The sequence below is a fragment of the Staurois parvus genome, unplaced genomic scaffold (genome assembly GCF_062004578.1).
Source record: "Staurois parvus isolate SC_StPar_1 unplaced genomic scaffold, SC_StPar_1.0 ptg001457l, whole genome shotgun sequence".
Taxonomy (NCBI): Eukaryota; Metazoa; Chordata; class Amphibia; order Anura; family Ranidae; genus Staurois; species Staurois parvus.
In genome coordinates, this window is record NW_028319253.1 from 363,255 (window position 1) to 381,455 (window position 18,201).

Sequence of the window (18,201 nt, forward strand, 5' to 3'; positions counted from 1 at the left end):
ATTAGAGGACTTCCTGAAACGGTAAAAGATTTTGCTTCCATTGCCCATTCCCTTATGCATTCTGCGGTATTGGCTATTGATGAAATTCACCTGGAAATGGATCGTATCCACACAGCCTTAGTCCCTTTAAAGCCGGCTGGTCCTCCTTGGGATGTTACTGTAAAGCCCCACATCTTCAGAATAAAGGAGGCAGTGATACGATACACTCAGGAGCATCCAGATGGCTCTGTAACATCTGAAACAGGAACTTCCAGCTTTTTATCAATGGCTCTGTAACATCTGAAACATCTGAAACAGGAACTTACAGCTTTTTATCAATGGCTCTGTAACATCCAACGAACCGTGGCTGAAACCATATGTTTCACACCAACAAAATGGCCGTGGCAACACTTCCGGTTAGCGTGCGTACATCTTGACGTCACCCCACTAACGCGTTTCGTCACTTCCGGACTTCATCTGAAACGCGTTAGAAAGGTGGAGGTTCCTGTTTCAGATGTTTCAAAAGTTACAGAGCCATTGATAAAAAGCTGGAAGTTCCTGTTTCAGATGTTTCAGATGTTACAGAGCCATTGATAAAAAGCTAGAAGTTCCTGTTTCAGATGTAAGTTACTAATAAATTTGTCCCTATAATTTCGAGATCCATCTAAATGAGTTTCTTTATCTTTGTGAGGACCTTGGAAGATGAATCCCTAAAGTGAAGGAATGGGAAGAGGTTGATTGCAGAGCATTGAATATGTATATGAATACTCATGGAGGGTAATAGTATTTAGTACTATTGCTTGCTGGGTCACATTGTGCACACAGTGTTGGAATGATCATGGAGTGTTCACAGTTTGTGGTTTAAAAGGAAATATATATATTTTATTTTTGTTTTTGTTTTTTTTCTCACATTTTGAATGGTTTGTGTTTTGCACTATTTATAGTAAGATTTATATATTTAAAGGTAATGCACTATAGATTGTTTCTTTTTTTGAGGTTTTTCGTTGAAAATTAGGATTACAATTCTGCTTATTAGATGCAAGTTGGGGAATTTGGACTTTTGGACTTTAGTGGACACTTTTTGAGATTATAATTGAATTGGACACTTTATGATTGTATTTTTGGTGAATTTTTGATTTATTGAATTTTTACACAAAAAGGTTTTGTACACAAAAAGGTATGTTATGAGATTGTACTTTCTAGGGAGAAAGTGTGACTTTTTGTTGAGTGTTAATTAAGTGTAGGAGGTTATTTATACTTATTTCATTCCTCGGCTTCGGCATCTTTTGTTTCCTTTTTTCTGCCTCTTTTAGTTTCTTAATAATTTTTACTATCTCTATTTGAGGGTCAACCCGGGACTCCCAAGAAGATCTTGGATACTCAATATCTCGAGCTGGTGGGTGAGTTTGTCTTGCTTTCCATGTCTACCTTAAGACACCATAGTGGCACGGCCCAATTGCTTTCCCATAATGTTCAAGGGTTAGGTTCCCCTTCTAAGCTTTTAAAAAATGTTTCCCACTACAAGTCCCTGGGAGCTGATGTTGTTCTACAGCAAACACAATTTTGCTCCTTCTTTCACACCGAGGTATATCCATGGAGATTTTCTAGTCTGTTATTTTGCTAATGCCTCTGAAAAAAGTGAGGAGTAGTGCTTTGTCTTTCCAGATGGCTATCGTTCGCTGAAACTAAAGTGGTAAGGGACAAGGAAGGGCGATTCTTTTTAGTAAAGGTCTATTTAGGGGGTAATTTAGTCACTTTCCTTATCTGCTATGCCCCTAACACAAATCAGGTGGCCATTTTCCAATCCCTATTTAAATCGTTTAGCTGGAAGGCGATGTTATTTTGGCGGGGGACTCACATCTAGGCTTAGATCATACACTTGATAAATCTCATACAGTCAAACTTAAATCCACTCCCAAACAAAGTCTCGACTTCACACAACTTTTTATCACTACATTTTAATTGGTGCGTGGAGAGAAGCCAATCCCATCTCTAGAGATTATTCCCATTTTTATATAGCTCATAATCATTATTCTTGTATAGACAATATTTTTCTCTCCTCGGAAATGCTATCCAAACTCCATTCAGCCAAAATTGTATTAACGCCTTGTTCAGACCACGACCCTGTGATGCTGGCGCTTTCTAATTTAACAGTTAAACTGGCCAAACCACATTGGCGTCTAAATGAGTCCCTGCTTAGTAATGAGCCCTACTGTTTGGAAGTAGGGGAACACTTGAAGTTTTATTTTGCAATCAATTAAGCAGCAGATACGTCTCCTGCTATTATTATTATTATTATTATACAGGATTTATGGCGCCAACAGTTTGCTCAGCGCTTTACAATATAACTGGAGACAATACAGCAACAATACAGTTCAATACAAGAGGGATAGGAGGGCCCTGCTCCTTGGAGCTTACAATCTAAGAGGGAGGGGCTGGTGGTATAAAAGGTAATAACTGTGGGGGAAGAACTGAAAGGAGGAATAGAAGATTCAGTTATTAGCTGAAGGCAGGATAGGCTTCCCTGAAGAGATAGGTTTTCGGAGTTTGCCTAAAAGTGGGCAGAGTAGGTGATAGTCGGATAGATTGGGGTAGAGAGTTCCAAAGGGTGGGGGATGCTCTGGAGAAGTCCTGAAGATGAACATGGGAAGAGGAGACGAGGGAGCTAAAGAGCAGGAGGTCGTGGGAGGAGCGTAGAGGATGGTTTGGGTGATATTTGGAGATAGGATTGGTGATGTAATTTGGGGCAGAGTTATAAATGGATTTATATGTTATTGTTAATGTTTTGAATTTTATACATTTGACAATGGAAAGCCAGTGGAGAGAGTGGCAGAGAGGGATGACAGATATGGAATGATTAGTAAGGTGGTCTAGCAGCAGCATTCATGATAGACTGAAGAGGGGAAAGCCTGCGATGAGGTCGGCCAATGAGGAGGGAGTTACAACAGTCAAGGAGAGAGTTAACAAAGGAGTGAATAAGTTGCTTAGTGGTTTCAGTGGCCAAAAAGGGGCATATCATGGAGATGTTGCAGAGGTGAAGTTTACAAGATTTGGATAGTGATTGGATTTGGGGCTGAAAGGACAGATGGGAGTCCAAGAATACACCTAGTACTCTGGCATGAGGGGAGGGACTGATGGCTGTAATATTGATCTTGATGGAGAAGTCAGGGGAGGGGGCACGGGCTGGAGGGAATAGTATGAGCTCCGTTTTAGAAAGATTTAGTTTGAGGAAGTGGAGTGACATCCCTGCTGATATGTCACTTAGTAGGTTAGTATTGCGAGAGGAGATGGAAGGGGTGAGGTGAAGGGTAGAAAGATAGATTTGTGTGTCATCAGCACAGAGATGGTACTTAAAGCCGTGGGAGTTTACCAAGTAACCAAGGGAGGAGGTGTAGATGGAGAAAACAGGACCTCAAGGACAGAACCTTGAGGGACCCCTACAGAAAGAGGAAGTGGAGAGGAGGAGACAAAGTTATAGGTAACGCTGAAGGAGCACAGCGATAGGTAGGAGGAGAACCAGTCTTGGAGACCAAGAGAGTGAAGTTTTTTGAGGTGGGGGTGGTCAACAGTATCAAAAGCCATTGAGAGGTCAAGTAGTAAGAGTATGGAGTAGTGGCCATTGGTTTTAGCAGTTAGTAAATCATTAGTGAGTTTTAGTAGGGCAGTTTCAGTGGAGTGTAGTGATTGCTATTAATTGGGCAGCCCACAAAGTCTCTGTTAGAGGTCTCTTTATCCAACTGTCCTCCAGAATTAAAAAATCTCGCAAAGGGTTGATCTCTGCCAAATCTAAAGAATATGAGGCCTTAGTCGCTCAACTTAAAACTGCCCCAAACTCAGACCTATTATTTAAAGTAGAGCAAGCTCATTTAAAATTAACCTCTGTCTCACCAAAAGAGCAGAAAAACAACTACGTTGGATGAATCAAACATTTTTCACGTGGTGGGATAGACCGGGTTCCCTTTTAGCACATAAATTTACCCCCAACTTAGGCTCACGGGAAGTCATATCACACAAGATCCTCAGAAGATCCTTCAGGAATTTTATGACTTTTATGCTATGCTATATGGTCAACCTCAGCCTGTTGAACCTTCCTCAATTCAAACTTTTCTGGAGATTTTGCGTCTTCCATCCCTCACCTAGGCCCATAGGGAAGTTACGGAACAACCTATTACTGACGCAGAGCTTAGTAAAGTAATTAAATTGCTATTGTCACATAAATCTCGGGGACCTGACGGTCTTCCAAATAACTATTATAACACTTTTTCCAAACACCTTCTCCCCCATATGACTCTTTATTTTAATTCTTTATTCTTTATTATTTTAAGAGAGAAGGGTGTGATTCCTTCAGATGAGAACAAAGCATTATCAGTGTCATTCCCAAACCTAATAAAGAATCTACTGATGTTCACAATTATTGCCCCATTTCATTAATTAATTGTGACCTGAAAATTCTAACGAAACTTCTGGCTTTGCACCTTCATTCCTTTTTGACACAGTACATTCATAAGGACCAGTCGGGTGTCATCTTGGGTCATCAAACATTGGATCAGATTCACCAGTCTTTTTTTTTTTTTTTTTTAATTTAAACATTTATTAAATTTTTCATGTTAATACAAAAACCCAGAAAGGGAAATAATTCTCATACAAATAGACATTTATAACATTTCTACCTTTCCCTTACTAAAAACTCATTTCTTTTTCTGACCCACTACCCCCCCTTCCCACCCCTCCTCCCCCCTCCTCCCCCTCTGCAGACTCTAGCCCATTCTAAACTCTTGAGGCTTGTTGATTTTTTTTTTTTTTTTCTAACATCCTAGTTCATATTTTCCTATATTTCTCTTTCAATCCTGCTCTTTCCCACTTTTCCCATCTCCTAAAATATAGTCTCATCCTATCTTCCTGCATATGGTATGATCTTTCCATTCTACCTATCTGGTTTACTCTATTAATCCAGTCTTCCTCCTTCGGTACCTCAGCTTTCCGCCAAAACTTGGGTATCAACCCTTTCGCCGCATTCAAAAAGTACCAAATACCTGAATCTTTATATTTATTTACAGATGTCTCCACATTGTGTAGGAGGCACGTCGTTGGGTCTAACCCTATGTCAATTTCAGTTATTTCTTTAATCAGTTTGACTATTATCTTCCAAAAAAACCTGGATTTTCGGACATTCCCACCATATGTGAAACATCGTGCCCATCTCTCCGCATCCTCTCCAACACATATTTAAGTTTTCCCCATTCATCTTGTGCTCTACACTCGGTGTAATGTGCCATCGTGTGACACACTTATAATTAACCTCAACCTCTCTCATACTAACATTATCGTGTATCAATCTAAACATCTTTCTCTGTCTATCTTCATCAAACCCAACTCCCATATCCCTTTCCCATTTTGTGATAAAAATTAACTTTGTGTTTGTGTCTAATTCTGTGAGTATTCTATACACTTTTGAAATACCGTGCTTCCCATCCCTTCGTGTCTCTAACAACCTTTCAAACATATTCCACTCCTGTCTTATTCTCAGGGGTTTCGGTAGATTTCCAATAGAACATTTCAACTGATGATATTTCCACTCGTCTATTCTAATAAAAATATCTCCCTTCTTCTCTATTAAATCTTTAAGTGGTCTCAATTCCCCCTCCACCAAAACATCTCTCAGTTGGGTGTCCTCCTTTCTAAACCATCTCCCTGATATCTTATTCTTTCCCGGGGGAAAGTACTCAGTATTTGTGAGAGGCATTAATATAGAATTAAATTCCCATTTCATATTTTTGTGTAAATTGTCCCATACCCTAAAAACATTTAAAGTGTAGGTACTTGTGCTTTCTTTAATTCCCCTGAACTGTGGTGGAACCCATATCATCTGACTCAGTCTAATGCCACTAAGATCATTTTCAATTGTTACCCAACTTTTCCCCTTATGATTAAATGTCCAGTCATATATTCTTGCTAAAGCCACTGCTTTATAGTATCTCTTGACATCTGGTAGACCCAATCCCCCTTTCTCTTTAGTCCTACTCAATGTTTCATATGCTATTCTAGGTTTTTTATTCTTCCATATGTATCTTGTTAACATTTTTTTCATTATCTTAAAGAAGGCTTCTGGAATTTTAATTGGTACCATTTGAAATCTATACAGTATTTTAGGCATAATTACCATTTTGACTAGGTTTCTACATCCTATCCAAGATGGATTTCCTCCTTCTAGTCTTTTTAAGTCTTCCCTGATCTCATTTATCAAAGAGATATAGTTTAATCTATACAAATGCTTAGATGAGGCAGTGAGTTTTATTCCTAAGTATTTTATCTCTTTTTCTTTCCATATAAAGGGGAATTCTTTTTGTAGTTTTTCTTTTTCATTCTTTGGTATATTAATATTCAGGATCTCTGTTTTCGTTGGATTAATTTTTAAATTTGATAGTTCACCGTACTCCTTCAGAATCTTTATTATATTTGGGAGAGTTATTCGGGGATTCCCCACATAGAACAATAAGTCGTCTGCAAAGGCCGCTACTCTATGTTCTATGGATTCTATCTGAATTCCCTTTACCGATCCACTATTTCTTATTATTGACAACAGAGGTTCGAGTGATAATACATATAGCAGAGGGGACAGTGGGCAGCCTTGTCTTGTACCATTAGACATTCCAATGGGTTCTGATCTCTCCCCATTTACCGTGATGATTGCAGTAGGCTCTCTATATAATTTACTTATCCACTCTCGCATTCTATCTCCTATCCCCAGCACTTTTAAGTTGTCCATCATAAAGCCCCAGTCCACTCTATCAAATGCCTTCTCTGCATCTATTGACAAGAGCACCACCGGGGCTTTCCCTTTTCTACTTTTCTGAATAAGCATCAGGGTTCTCAAGCCGTTATCTCTACCTTCTCTCCCCGGTACAAAGCCCACCTGGTCTCCATGGATCCATTCAGGCATCAGATCCCTCAACCTGTTTGCTAACACCTTTGCATACAGTTTAGTGTCAGTGTTCAATAATGAGATAGGTCTATAACTGGAGCACTGAGATGGATCCTTTCCCTCCTTGTGAATAAGTACCACATGGGCCTGTAGGGATTCTCTCCTCACTTCCATCTCACCTCCCAGAGCATTCATATATTTCTCCAGCTTGGGTAACAGTACTTCACTAAATTTCTTATAGTACTTAACTGTATAGCCATCCGGGCCTGGGCTTTTTCCTCCCCCTGTGCTTTTTAATGCTATTTTAATTTCTTCCTGGGAAATTTCTGCGTCCAGGGAGTTCAGCTGTGCTTCGCTTAGTTTTGGTAATCCCGCATTTTTTAAGTATGTCATCTTTTTTTCATTAATTCCCTCTTGAGCTTCTTTTAGGGGGCCTTGGGGGCTAATATTATATAACTTTTTGTAATACTCCGTAAACACTTTAATAATCTCTTTATTTGAATGGACCAACTGCCCCTTTGAACTTTTTATCTTTTCTATATAGTTCCTATTTTTCTTTTTATTCAAAGCTCTCATTAGATATCTTCCTGGTCTGTCTCCCCATCTATATCTCTCGTTCAAAACCCTGTTGTATACTCTTCTCTTCTCCTCATCCATCAACCTCTCTAGCTCGTCTTTTTTATCCAATAACTTCTGTCTCGTATCTTTTGTTATTTTCTTCTTATGGATCTGCTCCAAGTCCAATATTTCTTTTAATAGCCCACTGACCCTCTCTCTTCTTTCCTTTTTCTTCCTTGCTCCTGTCGCAATTAGGATTCCTCTTATGAATACCTTATGGCTTTCCCAGACTGTAGCTATCGATACTTCCTCTGTTTCGTTCTCCTTAAAGTATACCTTAATCTCTTTCTCGATTTTCTGAACTACATCCTCATCCAGAAGAAGAGCCTCATTTAATCTCCACCCTAATCCTCCAGTCCACCTTCTTCCCCATCCCATTTTCATTACGACCGGAGCATGATCTGAGAACGTCCTTGTCTCTATGTCAATTTTAACCAGATGATCTATAAGTTGATGGTCTATTAAGATGTAATCTAATCTCGAGTATATCTCATGTACATTAGAGAAAAAGGTATAGTCTCTGTCTTTCATATGCGTTATTCTCCAGGTGTCCACTAGTTGATATTCATGCATCACTTTTTTCAAAGCTCTCAGAGATCTACTCCCCTCTCTTTGCACAGAAGAGGTATTATCCTTTTGTGGGTCCATACAGAAATTTAGGTCTCCAGCTACTATCAGACGCCCTTTTTTAAATTCCATTAATTTTTTCAACAGCCCCTTCATATACATCTCCGGGTTTTTATTAGGGCAGTATATATTGGCTAAAGTACACTCAATCCCCTGAAGTCTACCTTTTAAGAATAAAAACCTCCCCTCCGGGTCGGTTCTTCTATCCTCCAGCTCAAATCTCATATTCTTTGCCAGACCTATTGCAACCCCTTTTGCTCTTTTAATTGGAGAATCTGCATAGTACCATATTGGGAAGTGTTTGGATTTCAATTTCACGTTTGCCTCTATCTCAAAATGCGTCTCCTGTAAAAATACCACTGACGTCGCCCTATGGTGTAACTCATTAAACAGCCTAAATCTCTTCCCTGGACAACTCAGCCCATTCACATTATAAGTTATAAACTGTATTTCTTCCATCATTCCCAATTAACTCCATCTCTCTTCCAGATTGCCTCTTCCTCTTTATCCCTTCTGTCCTGCAGAGTATTGACCCAATACCTCCTCCCCTCCCTCCCTCCCACCCAAGTCCCATCCCCTCCCCCCTCCCTCCCAGGCCACCCCCCCCACCCCTTTTTAGGCCTTCTACCTGCCTATCAATCATTTGTGGTGAAGATACCACCTTTGATTTTTTATTTAAACCTTGGGGTTGAACTCCTCCCATGTACGACTTACCCACCCTCCAACCACCACCGATTCCCTCGCTTGCTTTAAATCTTTTAACCTTAACGATACACTTTGGGGAGAAAGTTAGGGGGAGAGAAAAAAAAAAAAAACTCATTCTATCCCAACTAACTCCTCACTACCTCCCCTCTACCTACTTCCTGCCATACTTCTTTTCCCCCAATGCCTATTTCAGTCTCTGTTTCCCACCCACTAATCCTCATTCTCTGCAATTTCAGTCTGTCACAGAAGTCTCTTAAGTCCTCGGGAAATCTCATGTAAGCTGTAACACCGTTCTTCCATCCGATCAGACACTCTGGGTTACCCCATCTATAATGGACATTTCTTGATCTCATCTGCTCTAATAGGGGCCTCAAAGCTCTTCTTCTCCACAAAGTCTCGTACGATAGATCCGCAAAAATCTGGATATTTATATCTCCATAGTTAATAGAAGTTCTTCCTTTAATCCTTCTCCAAATCTCTTGCTTATCTCCATAATTTTGCAGCTGAACAATCACATCTCTTGATTTTTCCTTCCCGTTACCTTGTTGGGGCTTTCCTGATCTAAAGACTCCATCCAGTTTAATTACCTCTGTTTCAGGTCTATCCATAATATAGTTTAACATTTTACAGACTTTTTCTTGCAGTTCTCCACCTTTCAGGATATCTGGGATTCCTCTTATCCTCAAGTTGCTTCTCCTAGACCTGTTCTCCTGTACTTCTATTTTATACTGCAGTTGTTTCTGCATATTCCTCATCAAAGCGGACCTTTTTTCTAAGTCTGAAATGATAAGGGTATGTTTGTTGATATTTCCCTCTATTTCTTCCGTTCTCTTTAGCAGATGCCCTAGATCCTGACGTATATTTGTCATTTCTTGCTTAATAGTTTTTTCCAAGTCCTTAAACATTACAGTCATCTCTCTTTTGTTCGGCACTTGCAAATCTTTTTCAAGATCTTTCCTCGCTAAGTTTTCTGTCCACTGTTGGCTACTACTATCCAGGCCTATTGACAATCTAGGGCTGTTCTCCAAGGTAGTTTCTATTTCCCCCTTTTCCTTTCCACTATAGGCCCTTTCTGGAGTCGCATTACCCTGGGAAGTAAATTTTTTAATTGAGCCCGTCTGGGACCCTTTAAGCCCACTTCCTTTAGCGCTTTTATTCTTCATATCTTCTGCACTTAGTATAGTTCTTTAAACAGCAGGAAGCTTTAGGCAGTATATTGGGGTATTAATATTAAACAGTCTCTGTCACTTTAACACTTCATTATCACTTTCTTATTTCTTTCTTTTCCCAGGTCTCTTCTGTAGCCACTTAGTAATTTCTCTTTCCCTTTTCAATTCTGTTTTCACTTTTCCAATCCCCTGGGAATCCCCCTTCTCTCTTTGTTGGTGGTTAGCAGTCCTTCCCACAGTTCAACACAGTTACACAATTACATGTGGGATCATACATATGGACTCACCCTCCTTCACTTGTTCCCTCATCTAGTGAGTCGACTCAGATCTCCAGCCGTCTACTCTCCGCATTCAGCCAATGTCTCTGGGGGATTCCTGCAGGGTCTTCTGTAGGTATATGTGCTCTGTCGCCTTCCACTCCTGTGCTGCTGATTTTATAGGTTTACAGCCGGCATCTCTGTTCTCCTGTCAGGGAGCCGGCATGTTACAGGGAACCGGCCGGCGCCTCTGCTTCCCAGTGCTCCTTTGCGGCTAACCAGCGTGGTCACGCCGCTCTGCTCCGTCTCCCCGGCAACCCGACAGCTGATCCCAGGTCTCCGCGATGCAAACACCTCCCGGAGCTCCGCTTCCACACTCGCCGTCTTCTCCCTTCAGCACGCAGGCACCCTCTCCCCCTGGGGACCTCTTCATTCAGGTAGGGCTTCGGGCATTGAAGTGCTCTCGTGGTGGTGGTCTCCTCGTGGGTTATCGGAGAGCACTCACATCGTGCTCTCCGCCGCCGCCATGTTTAGGCTCCTCCCCCAGATTCACCAGTCTATCACTCTGGTCTCAGTTGTCTGCTCTCACTGGGATGCTCCTCTCTAAAGGGAACTTATGCTTCTCTCTATAGACCTTCATAAGGCTTAACTGGGGAGTATTTGTTTACTACCTTAGACAGGCCTTCAGATTTGGTCCTACGTTTCTTGCTTTATTGCAGGGATACTGAATTAAAATTCATGAAGGTCCAGTTGGTAACATTTTTTTTCTGCAGAGGTCCGAATCTCATTTTTCTTCTATGACTCGGGGCTTTCCCATCACAGCCCCCCTTACATCACAACTCTCCCATCAGAGCCCCCCAACATTAAATTCCTGCTTACATCACAATCCTTGCAATCTCAATCCCCACATCACAGCTCCCCTCCTGACATCACAGCCCCCTTTCAATCACAGTCCTCCTCCTCACACCATAGACCCTGCATATTATAGCTCCCCCCTCTCACATCCCAGCCCCCCCATATCACAGGTCCCCCCTCTCTCACATCACAGCTCCCCCTTAAATCACAGCCCCCCATATCATATGTTTCCCCTCTCACATCACAGCCCCCCATATCACATCTCCCCCTTACGTCACAGTCCCCCATACCACAGCTCCCCCTTAGATCACTGTCCCCCATATCACAGTTTTCCCCTCACATCACAGCCCCCCCTCATATCTCCTCCTTATATCACAACCCCCCCCCCATATCACAGCTCTCCCCTCACATCACAGCCCCCCATATCACAGCTTCCTCTTACATCACAGCCCCTCCATATCACATCTCCCTCTTACATCACATCCCCCCATATCAGAGCTATGTTTTGAGAATTTATGGAACCTGTATGCTTCCAAATGTTCAATAAAGGTTCTCTATGATTAAAAAAAAAAGTTTCATTTAGATAAAGCCAGACTGAAAGCATGGACCATATTCTTCTGTGCCCTTTCTTTATTCAACCCAAAATGCTTTGGGAATCTATTGTCATGTATCACCCATTTTCTGCCCAGGTCAGATTTCCATTTAAAATTAGTTTGTTACAAGCCTAAACATTTTCAAACAATCCCCCAAACCATGTGTTATTGGTGATAAAGTAGAACTCTGAGAAAATAAAAAAAAAGACAAATATTATATAGACTGTCAATAGAATTAACACTGCTGTTTGTTTTTCTAAAGTTCGCCTGATGCCTGTAATATCATTGTATTATTTGTTGATCCTGCCAGGATATAAATTACTCTTTCACATTGTATAATAGACCGAATAGTTCAGCTAAAGTGGCAGTTATAGTTACAGGAGGTTCCTGTCTAAGGCTGTCCATATACTGCTGTCATTTTGGCAAATTCTTGCTAAATAAACTAAGATTTGAGCTGTGGGTGGCCCTGTTGGGTAATTCCACCTTGACAAAAATAAAAGGAGTCAGGCAGAAATCTCTTGACATAGCAGTGACTAAATTCAATCAGATGCAGTCACTGTTCAGGTATTTAGATAGCTGTGAAGGTGCAGCTGTCAGAGTACAATTGCCTGCAGGAGATTCCTCCATCTGTGTTGTTTATTATGAAAGGAGGAGATCAAGTGATTTCTCTTGTTCCGCCCTTGATAATGAACAAGAGATATCTAACAGTGTATGGTTATTATTATTATAATACAGGATTTATATGGCACCAACAGTTTGCACAGCTCTTTACAATATAAGGGGGCTGTACAATTACAATACATTTCAGTACAGAAGGAATAGGAGGGTCCTGCTCATGGAGCTTACAGTCTAAACAAGATAATGAACAAGAGATATCTAACAGTGTATGGCTAGCTTTAACTGCTAAATGGCTATAACAGCTTTCAATCAATCAGTAGGGGTCACTGACTGCTGTACAGGATGCCAGGGATGAGTCCTGGAAGGCAGATGTGTGTCTCCATTGTTTAGGTTGTGGTACTTTAAGGGGAATGAAAAGAAGCTTTGTTTGAGTACCCAGGGACTCTCACCCATGCAGAATGAGGGGTTCCTAGGTGATCCAATAGAGGGAGAAAGCAGTTTTGCAGGGTTATTAGGTACTTCGATGGGACCTGAAATTCAGAGGCTCGGAGAGCTTTTGGAATGGAAAGGGCCTTCAACCCCGACTGAGGAAATTTGGATCTGAATGGGTTAACCTGCTCGTAAAATGGGATGAAAGGGACAAGAAGCAATCAGCAGATGCTTGTGAGGTGTTGAGTGGAGCAGAACACAGTTGTGTGAGGATTGTAGATGGTCTTGTTCGTGAGACATTTCTGCTGAGCTCTTGCAACATTCATGGACCCCCTGGGGCAGGCAGGGACTTTAAGTATGTTGTGGGACAAGGTTTTGCTGGTAGTGAGCCAAAGGTTTGATTTATAGCAGAAGCTGATGGACTGTTTTGTTTTGCTGAAGAAATCAATTTTGTTTGGCCTGTTTTGAAAATAAAAGACTGTTTGCGTTTACCAGTATGGCTGGCTGGTGATCTAGACTCCCCCTTATATTGTACTACATAGGACCGAATAATGTGACGCAACTCCATCTTTTACAGTATATTATCAAAAATGTAGGTATAATATTGCGTTTGTTTGCACTAAAATTCATTTTATTGTAGTTTTTCCTGAAAATAAATAACAGTGCAAATACGAGGGACGTTCAAGTCAGGCCGGGACTTAATTTTCCAGGTATGAAAAGGGATGCTGGCGTGGCGGTACTAGATGCAGTAGTAAGTGGCAAGTTTGTCCTATTACTGATAGGGGGCGCACATGTCGCGGGCCAGTCCAGAGACCAGTAATCAAGATGGCAGACGGCGGTGTTAGTGCGTACATGGAACAGTGTGTGATGATGAAGTTTCTTGTGAATGAAGGCATAAAACCCGCCGATATCTACAGAAGACATCAAGAACACTACAGTGATGAGACGCTCAGCTGCAGTAAGACGCTAGAATGGTGTAAATGTTTCAAAGATGGTTGTACGTCTGTCATTGACAATCCCAGCCACGATGGTTCCCAGCCCACAGTAGTCATTCCTGTGAACATACTGCATGTGGAAAGCCTGATCCTGGATAACCGATGCATAACCTGCAGTGAAATTGCTCAAAAGATGCATCTTTCATTTCAGCACTGATGATGAAGTGAAGTCGGCTGTGCCAGGACGGTTCAGGCATCCTGACAAATATTTCTATGCTGAAGCTTTATAGGCATTAGTTAAATGCTGGGATAAGTGTATAAATGTAGCAGGGGAGTATGTTGAAAAATAAATGCAGTCTCCACTTGAAATTTGTTCTTTTATACTATAAACTCAAAATTCCTGCTTTGACTTGGACGCCCCTCGTATCATGGGACATATAAAATTGCAATTACCAGCGGTTTATTCTCTAGGATCTCTGCTTTCACAAAATATTTTTTTTGGGGGGGGGGGGGGGGGGTTACAGTAACTCCTAACAAAAAATTGCAAATTATAATGTGTGCAAAATATTTAAAAAATTTCCCCGATAGGTAAGTGGTTGATAAAGGTCTCAGAGTGAAGAGAAACTGGCAGAGTTGTTAGGTATTTGTTAAACATTTATTCACACAAAGGTAAAAAAAAAACAACAAGCAAAAACGGCAAAATGACAGCTATTTACACAACTTCAATGAGTTTCTTGTAACAATATAGTAATTATCTAGGCTATACAATGACCTTATCAAAAGATTTATATTCGTAGAAACCCAACGAGAACTAAGGATTCGTATTAGGGAGCATTTCTGCGATATATTAAAGGGGAGTGATAGGAGTCCACCGTCTAAACACTATAAGGAATTCCATAACCACAGCCTGAATGGTACCGGTACAATGTTCTGGAGAATAGAGACAGTCGGGCAGGACTGGGGTGAAAATTATATATATGTATAGGCCATTCTGAGTTGCTGCAAGGCAATTTCAGCAAAATGGACTCGCCTGCTGCATCATTTTTTAACTTTGATTTTCGGGGTGTCTTTGAATTCAGTCCTCTGTAGGTCGATCATTTTCATTTCCATCAAACAATGGGGCATCCTTACCCTCCTAACACATTACCCCGTCCATGTCAGTATAGATATCCAGCAAGAGATTTTTCACCATTTAGATCTGATGTGTTTTCAAAGCGTTCCTTACATTCTTTTTTTTTTTTTTTTTGAGCAGTATATATATATATATATATATATACCGTATTTTCCGGCATATAAGACGACCCCCTACGTTTCCTGTTAAAATATAGGGTTTGGGCTATACTCTCCGTATAAGACTACCCCTCTTCCAATGCACACCAAATAAAAATTAAAAAACATCAGATTTAATTTCAATATGGTATGGTATTTCAGTATGGTATTCCAATGGTGGGACACTTTTCCTCGCTCTGACACCAATGATGGGACACTATTCCTCCCACTGACACCAATGATGGGACACTATTCCTCCCACTGACACTAATGATGGGACACTATTCCTCCCACTGACACCAATGATGGTGCCCCATCATTAGTGTCAGTGTGTGAGGAATAGTGTCCCATCATTGGTGTCAGTGGGAAGAATCGTGCCCCATCATTGGTGTCAGTGGGAGGAATAGTGTCCCATCATTGGTGTCAGTGGGAGGAATAGTGCCCCATCATTGGTGTCAGTGGGAGGAATCGTGCCCCATCATTGGTGTCAGTGGGAGGAATAGTGTCCCATCATTGGTGTCAGAGCGAGGAATCGTGCCCCATCATTGGTGTCAGAGCGACAAATCGTGCCCCATCATTGGTGTCAGTGGGAGGAATAGCACCCCATCATTGGTGTCAGTGGGAGGAATAACGCCCCATCATTAGTGTCAGTGGGAGGAATTGTGCTCCATCATTGGTGTCAGTGGGAGGAATAGCACCCCACCATTGGTGTCACTGGGAGGAATAGCGCCCCATCATTTGTATCAGTGGGAGGAAGAGTGGACCATCATTGGTATCAGTGAGAGGAATACTGCCCCATCATTAGTATCAGTGGGGGGAATAGTGCCCCATCTTTGGTGTCAGTGGGAGGAATCGTGCCCCGTCATTGGTGTCAATGGGAGGAATAGTGCTCCGTCACTGGTGTCAGCGGGGGAAGGAATAGTGTTCCATCATTGGTGTCAGTGGGGGGTGGAATAGTGCCCCATCGTTGGTGTCAGTGGGGGGGGAGGAATAGTGCCCCATCATTGGTGTCAGTGGGGGGGGAGGAATAGTGCCCCATCATTGGTGTCAGTGGGGGGGGAGGAATAGTGCCCCATCATTGGTGTCAGTGGGGAGGAGGAATAGTGCCCCATCGTTGGTGTCAGTGGCGGGGAGGAATAGTGCCCCATCATTGGTGTCAGTGGGGGGGAGGAATAGTGCCCCATCGTTGGTGTCAGTGGGAGGAATAATGCCCCATCATTAATATCAGTGACACCAATGATGGGGCACTATTCCTCCCACTGACACCAATTACACCTGTTCTAGTATGGTGCTGCTGCAGTCAGCATACATGGTTGCAGCAGCACCTCTGCACGGCACACTTACCGGCCGCTCCCTCACTCAAATTTTGCGGGGCCACTCGGCTCCGCCTCCTCGCCAGTGATTGGCTGCCTGTGTGCCTTTCCTGAGCTACAGTTCTGGCGGCCAATCACCGGTGAGGGGGCGGTGCCGAATGGCCACTCGAACATCGAGCTGCCGAACTGAATGAAGGAGCAGCCGCGCTTCCTGGACTGGATTGTCGTGGGACTGGGACTGGAGCCAGGTAAGAAACAGCAGCCCCCTGCCCACCCCTGTACTTAGTATCCATTCCGTTGGAAGGGGGGGCGGCGGCGTCACTGCGCCGCCCCCCCTAAAACGTGCCGCCCTGACACCAAGTGTCAGCATGCCGTATACCGACGTATAGGACGACCCCCGGCTTTTGAGAAGATTTTCAAGGGTTAAAAAGTCGTCTTATACGCCAGAAAATACGGTATATATACACATACACATATACATACACACACACCACATATATATACTGCATATATATATATTCCAAAAATTAATCCAAATGGATTTTCCAGCTAAATACAACCCCTACACAGTCATAATGGCAGTTTATTGACTTCTTAGCAGTTGAAGACCTCTCTGCCCCGCCCTTCTCCTGTGCCGCCATCATGAAACAACATTCTCTCCATTTTTCAGCTCCTCTATTGAACTTTGTACCAACAACCTTTATCAAAGAGAGCTGCAGGTGCCGCCCATACAATGTACTCCTCCTCCAGTCATTAACCCTTAAACCACTCTGCATTTTTAAAAACAAACTTGTTTATTCTCATCCATACTGTACGTGTTTGTGTATTTTATATATATATATATTGGATTTTCACCCACTTAAAATGTTTTCTGTTCTGTTTCCTCCCTTTAACACAAAAAATACCTAAAAGCCTTCCCTTTTCCTTCTTTTGCTTCTTATTTATTTCATGGTGTATTTATCAGGAGGATGTATCCTTGTCATTCTATCTTCTAGCTGTATATACTTTTTTATATCTCTTATACATTTCAGATTTTTTTCCCCAAAGTGATTGTTTGTATGATCTGTGCTCCTGACAACACATGGGCAGACGTCAGGCTAATTTCTATAGAAAATGAGAATTCTATACATTGTAACAATATGTTACGCTGAACAATCTCTCTGCTCAGCACATGAAGGCTTACATCACATCCTAACATACTAAATGTAAGCAACATACTACAGGATTACAGCGCTACATAATCATACAAAATATATTGCAGAATTTACTGAATCTGGAACAACTTCTAGATTTCATTTTCAAAGATTAACTGGACAAGCTGAAGATAGAAGCCAATTGGTTGCCATGCACAGCTGCTCCAGTCTTAATTCCTCTCAATGTATCCTTCACAGGGGGCGGAGCTGAGAATTAATTACAATGTATCACTTATAACTAATCAGTCTCTATCTCCAGCCCGCTCAATTAAGTTTTGAAAATAGAAAACTGGAAGCTGATTGGATGCCATGGACAGCTACTCCATATCCTATCTGCTCCAGTCTTAGTAAGTATCATTTTGGGGTACCTACCTCCTACTCCATGAATGTGTTTGCTCTCAGGAGTTCCTTGGTTGTCTCCTCGGTGCTGATAATGTGATCAGGTATTACCAGACGTATAAAGGGAGTTTGGCAGGACAGGTTTTCCTGGATTCAAACAATTTACAGTAAATGAAAAGAATGCTGAATGCTGCATTCACTTTCATTATCTCTCGCTCTACTATACTACACTTTATCATATTAAATATAAAAATGTGCCCTATTAGTGCACTTGCCACAGAGGCAGTTGGGTGCTTTTGGTGATAGTTTTTTTATTTGCTCCAACATACAATTTTCCAGGACAGGTTTTCGGGGGGAAAGTAGCAATGCAGCGCATCATG

At 41.8% G+C, this 18,201-nt stretch overlaps 1 protein-coding gene across 1 annotated transcript in view; it reads right to left on the minus strand.

Annotated features, from left to right (window-relative positions):
- LOC149435876 (up-regulator of cell proliferation-like) overlaps nt 1–17,907 on the minus strand; it is a 98,833-nt gene extending 80,926 nt beyond the window's left edge. Inside the window, exon 1 of the mRNA XM_089662340.1 lies at nt 17,855–17,907. The gene's annotated coding sequence lies outside the window, so the exon portion shown is untranslated. The remainder of the gene's footprint in view (nt 1–17,854) is intronic.
- Nucleotides 17,908–18,201: the final 294 nt, after the last annotated feature.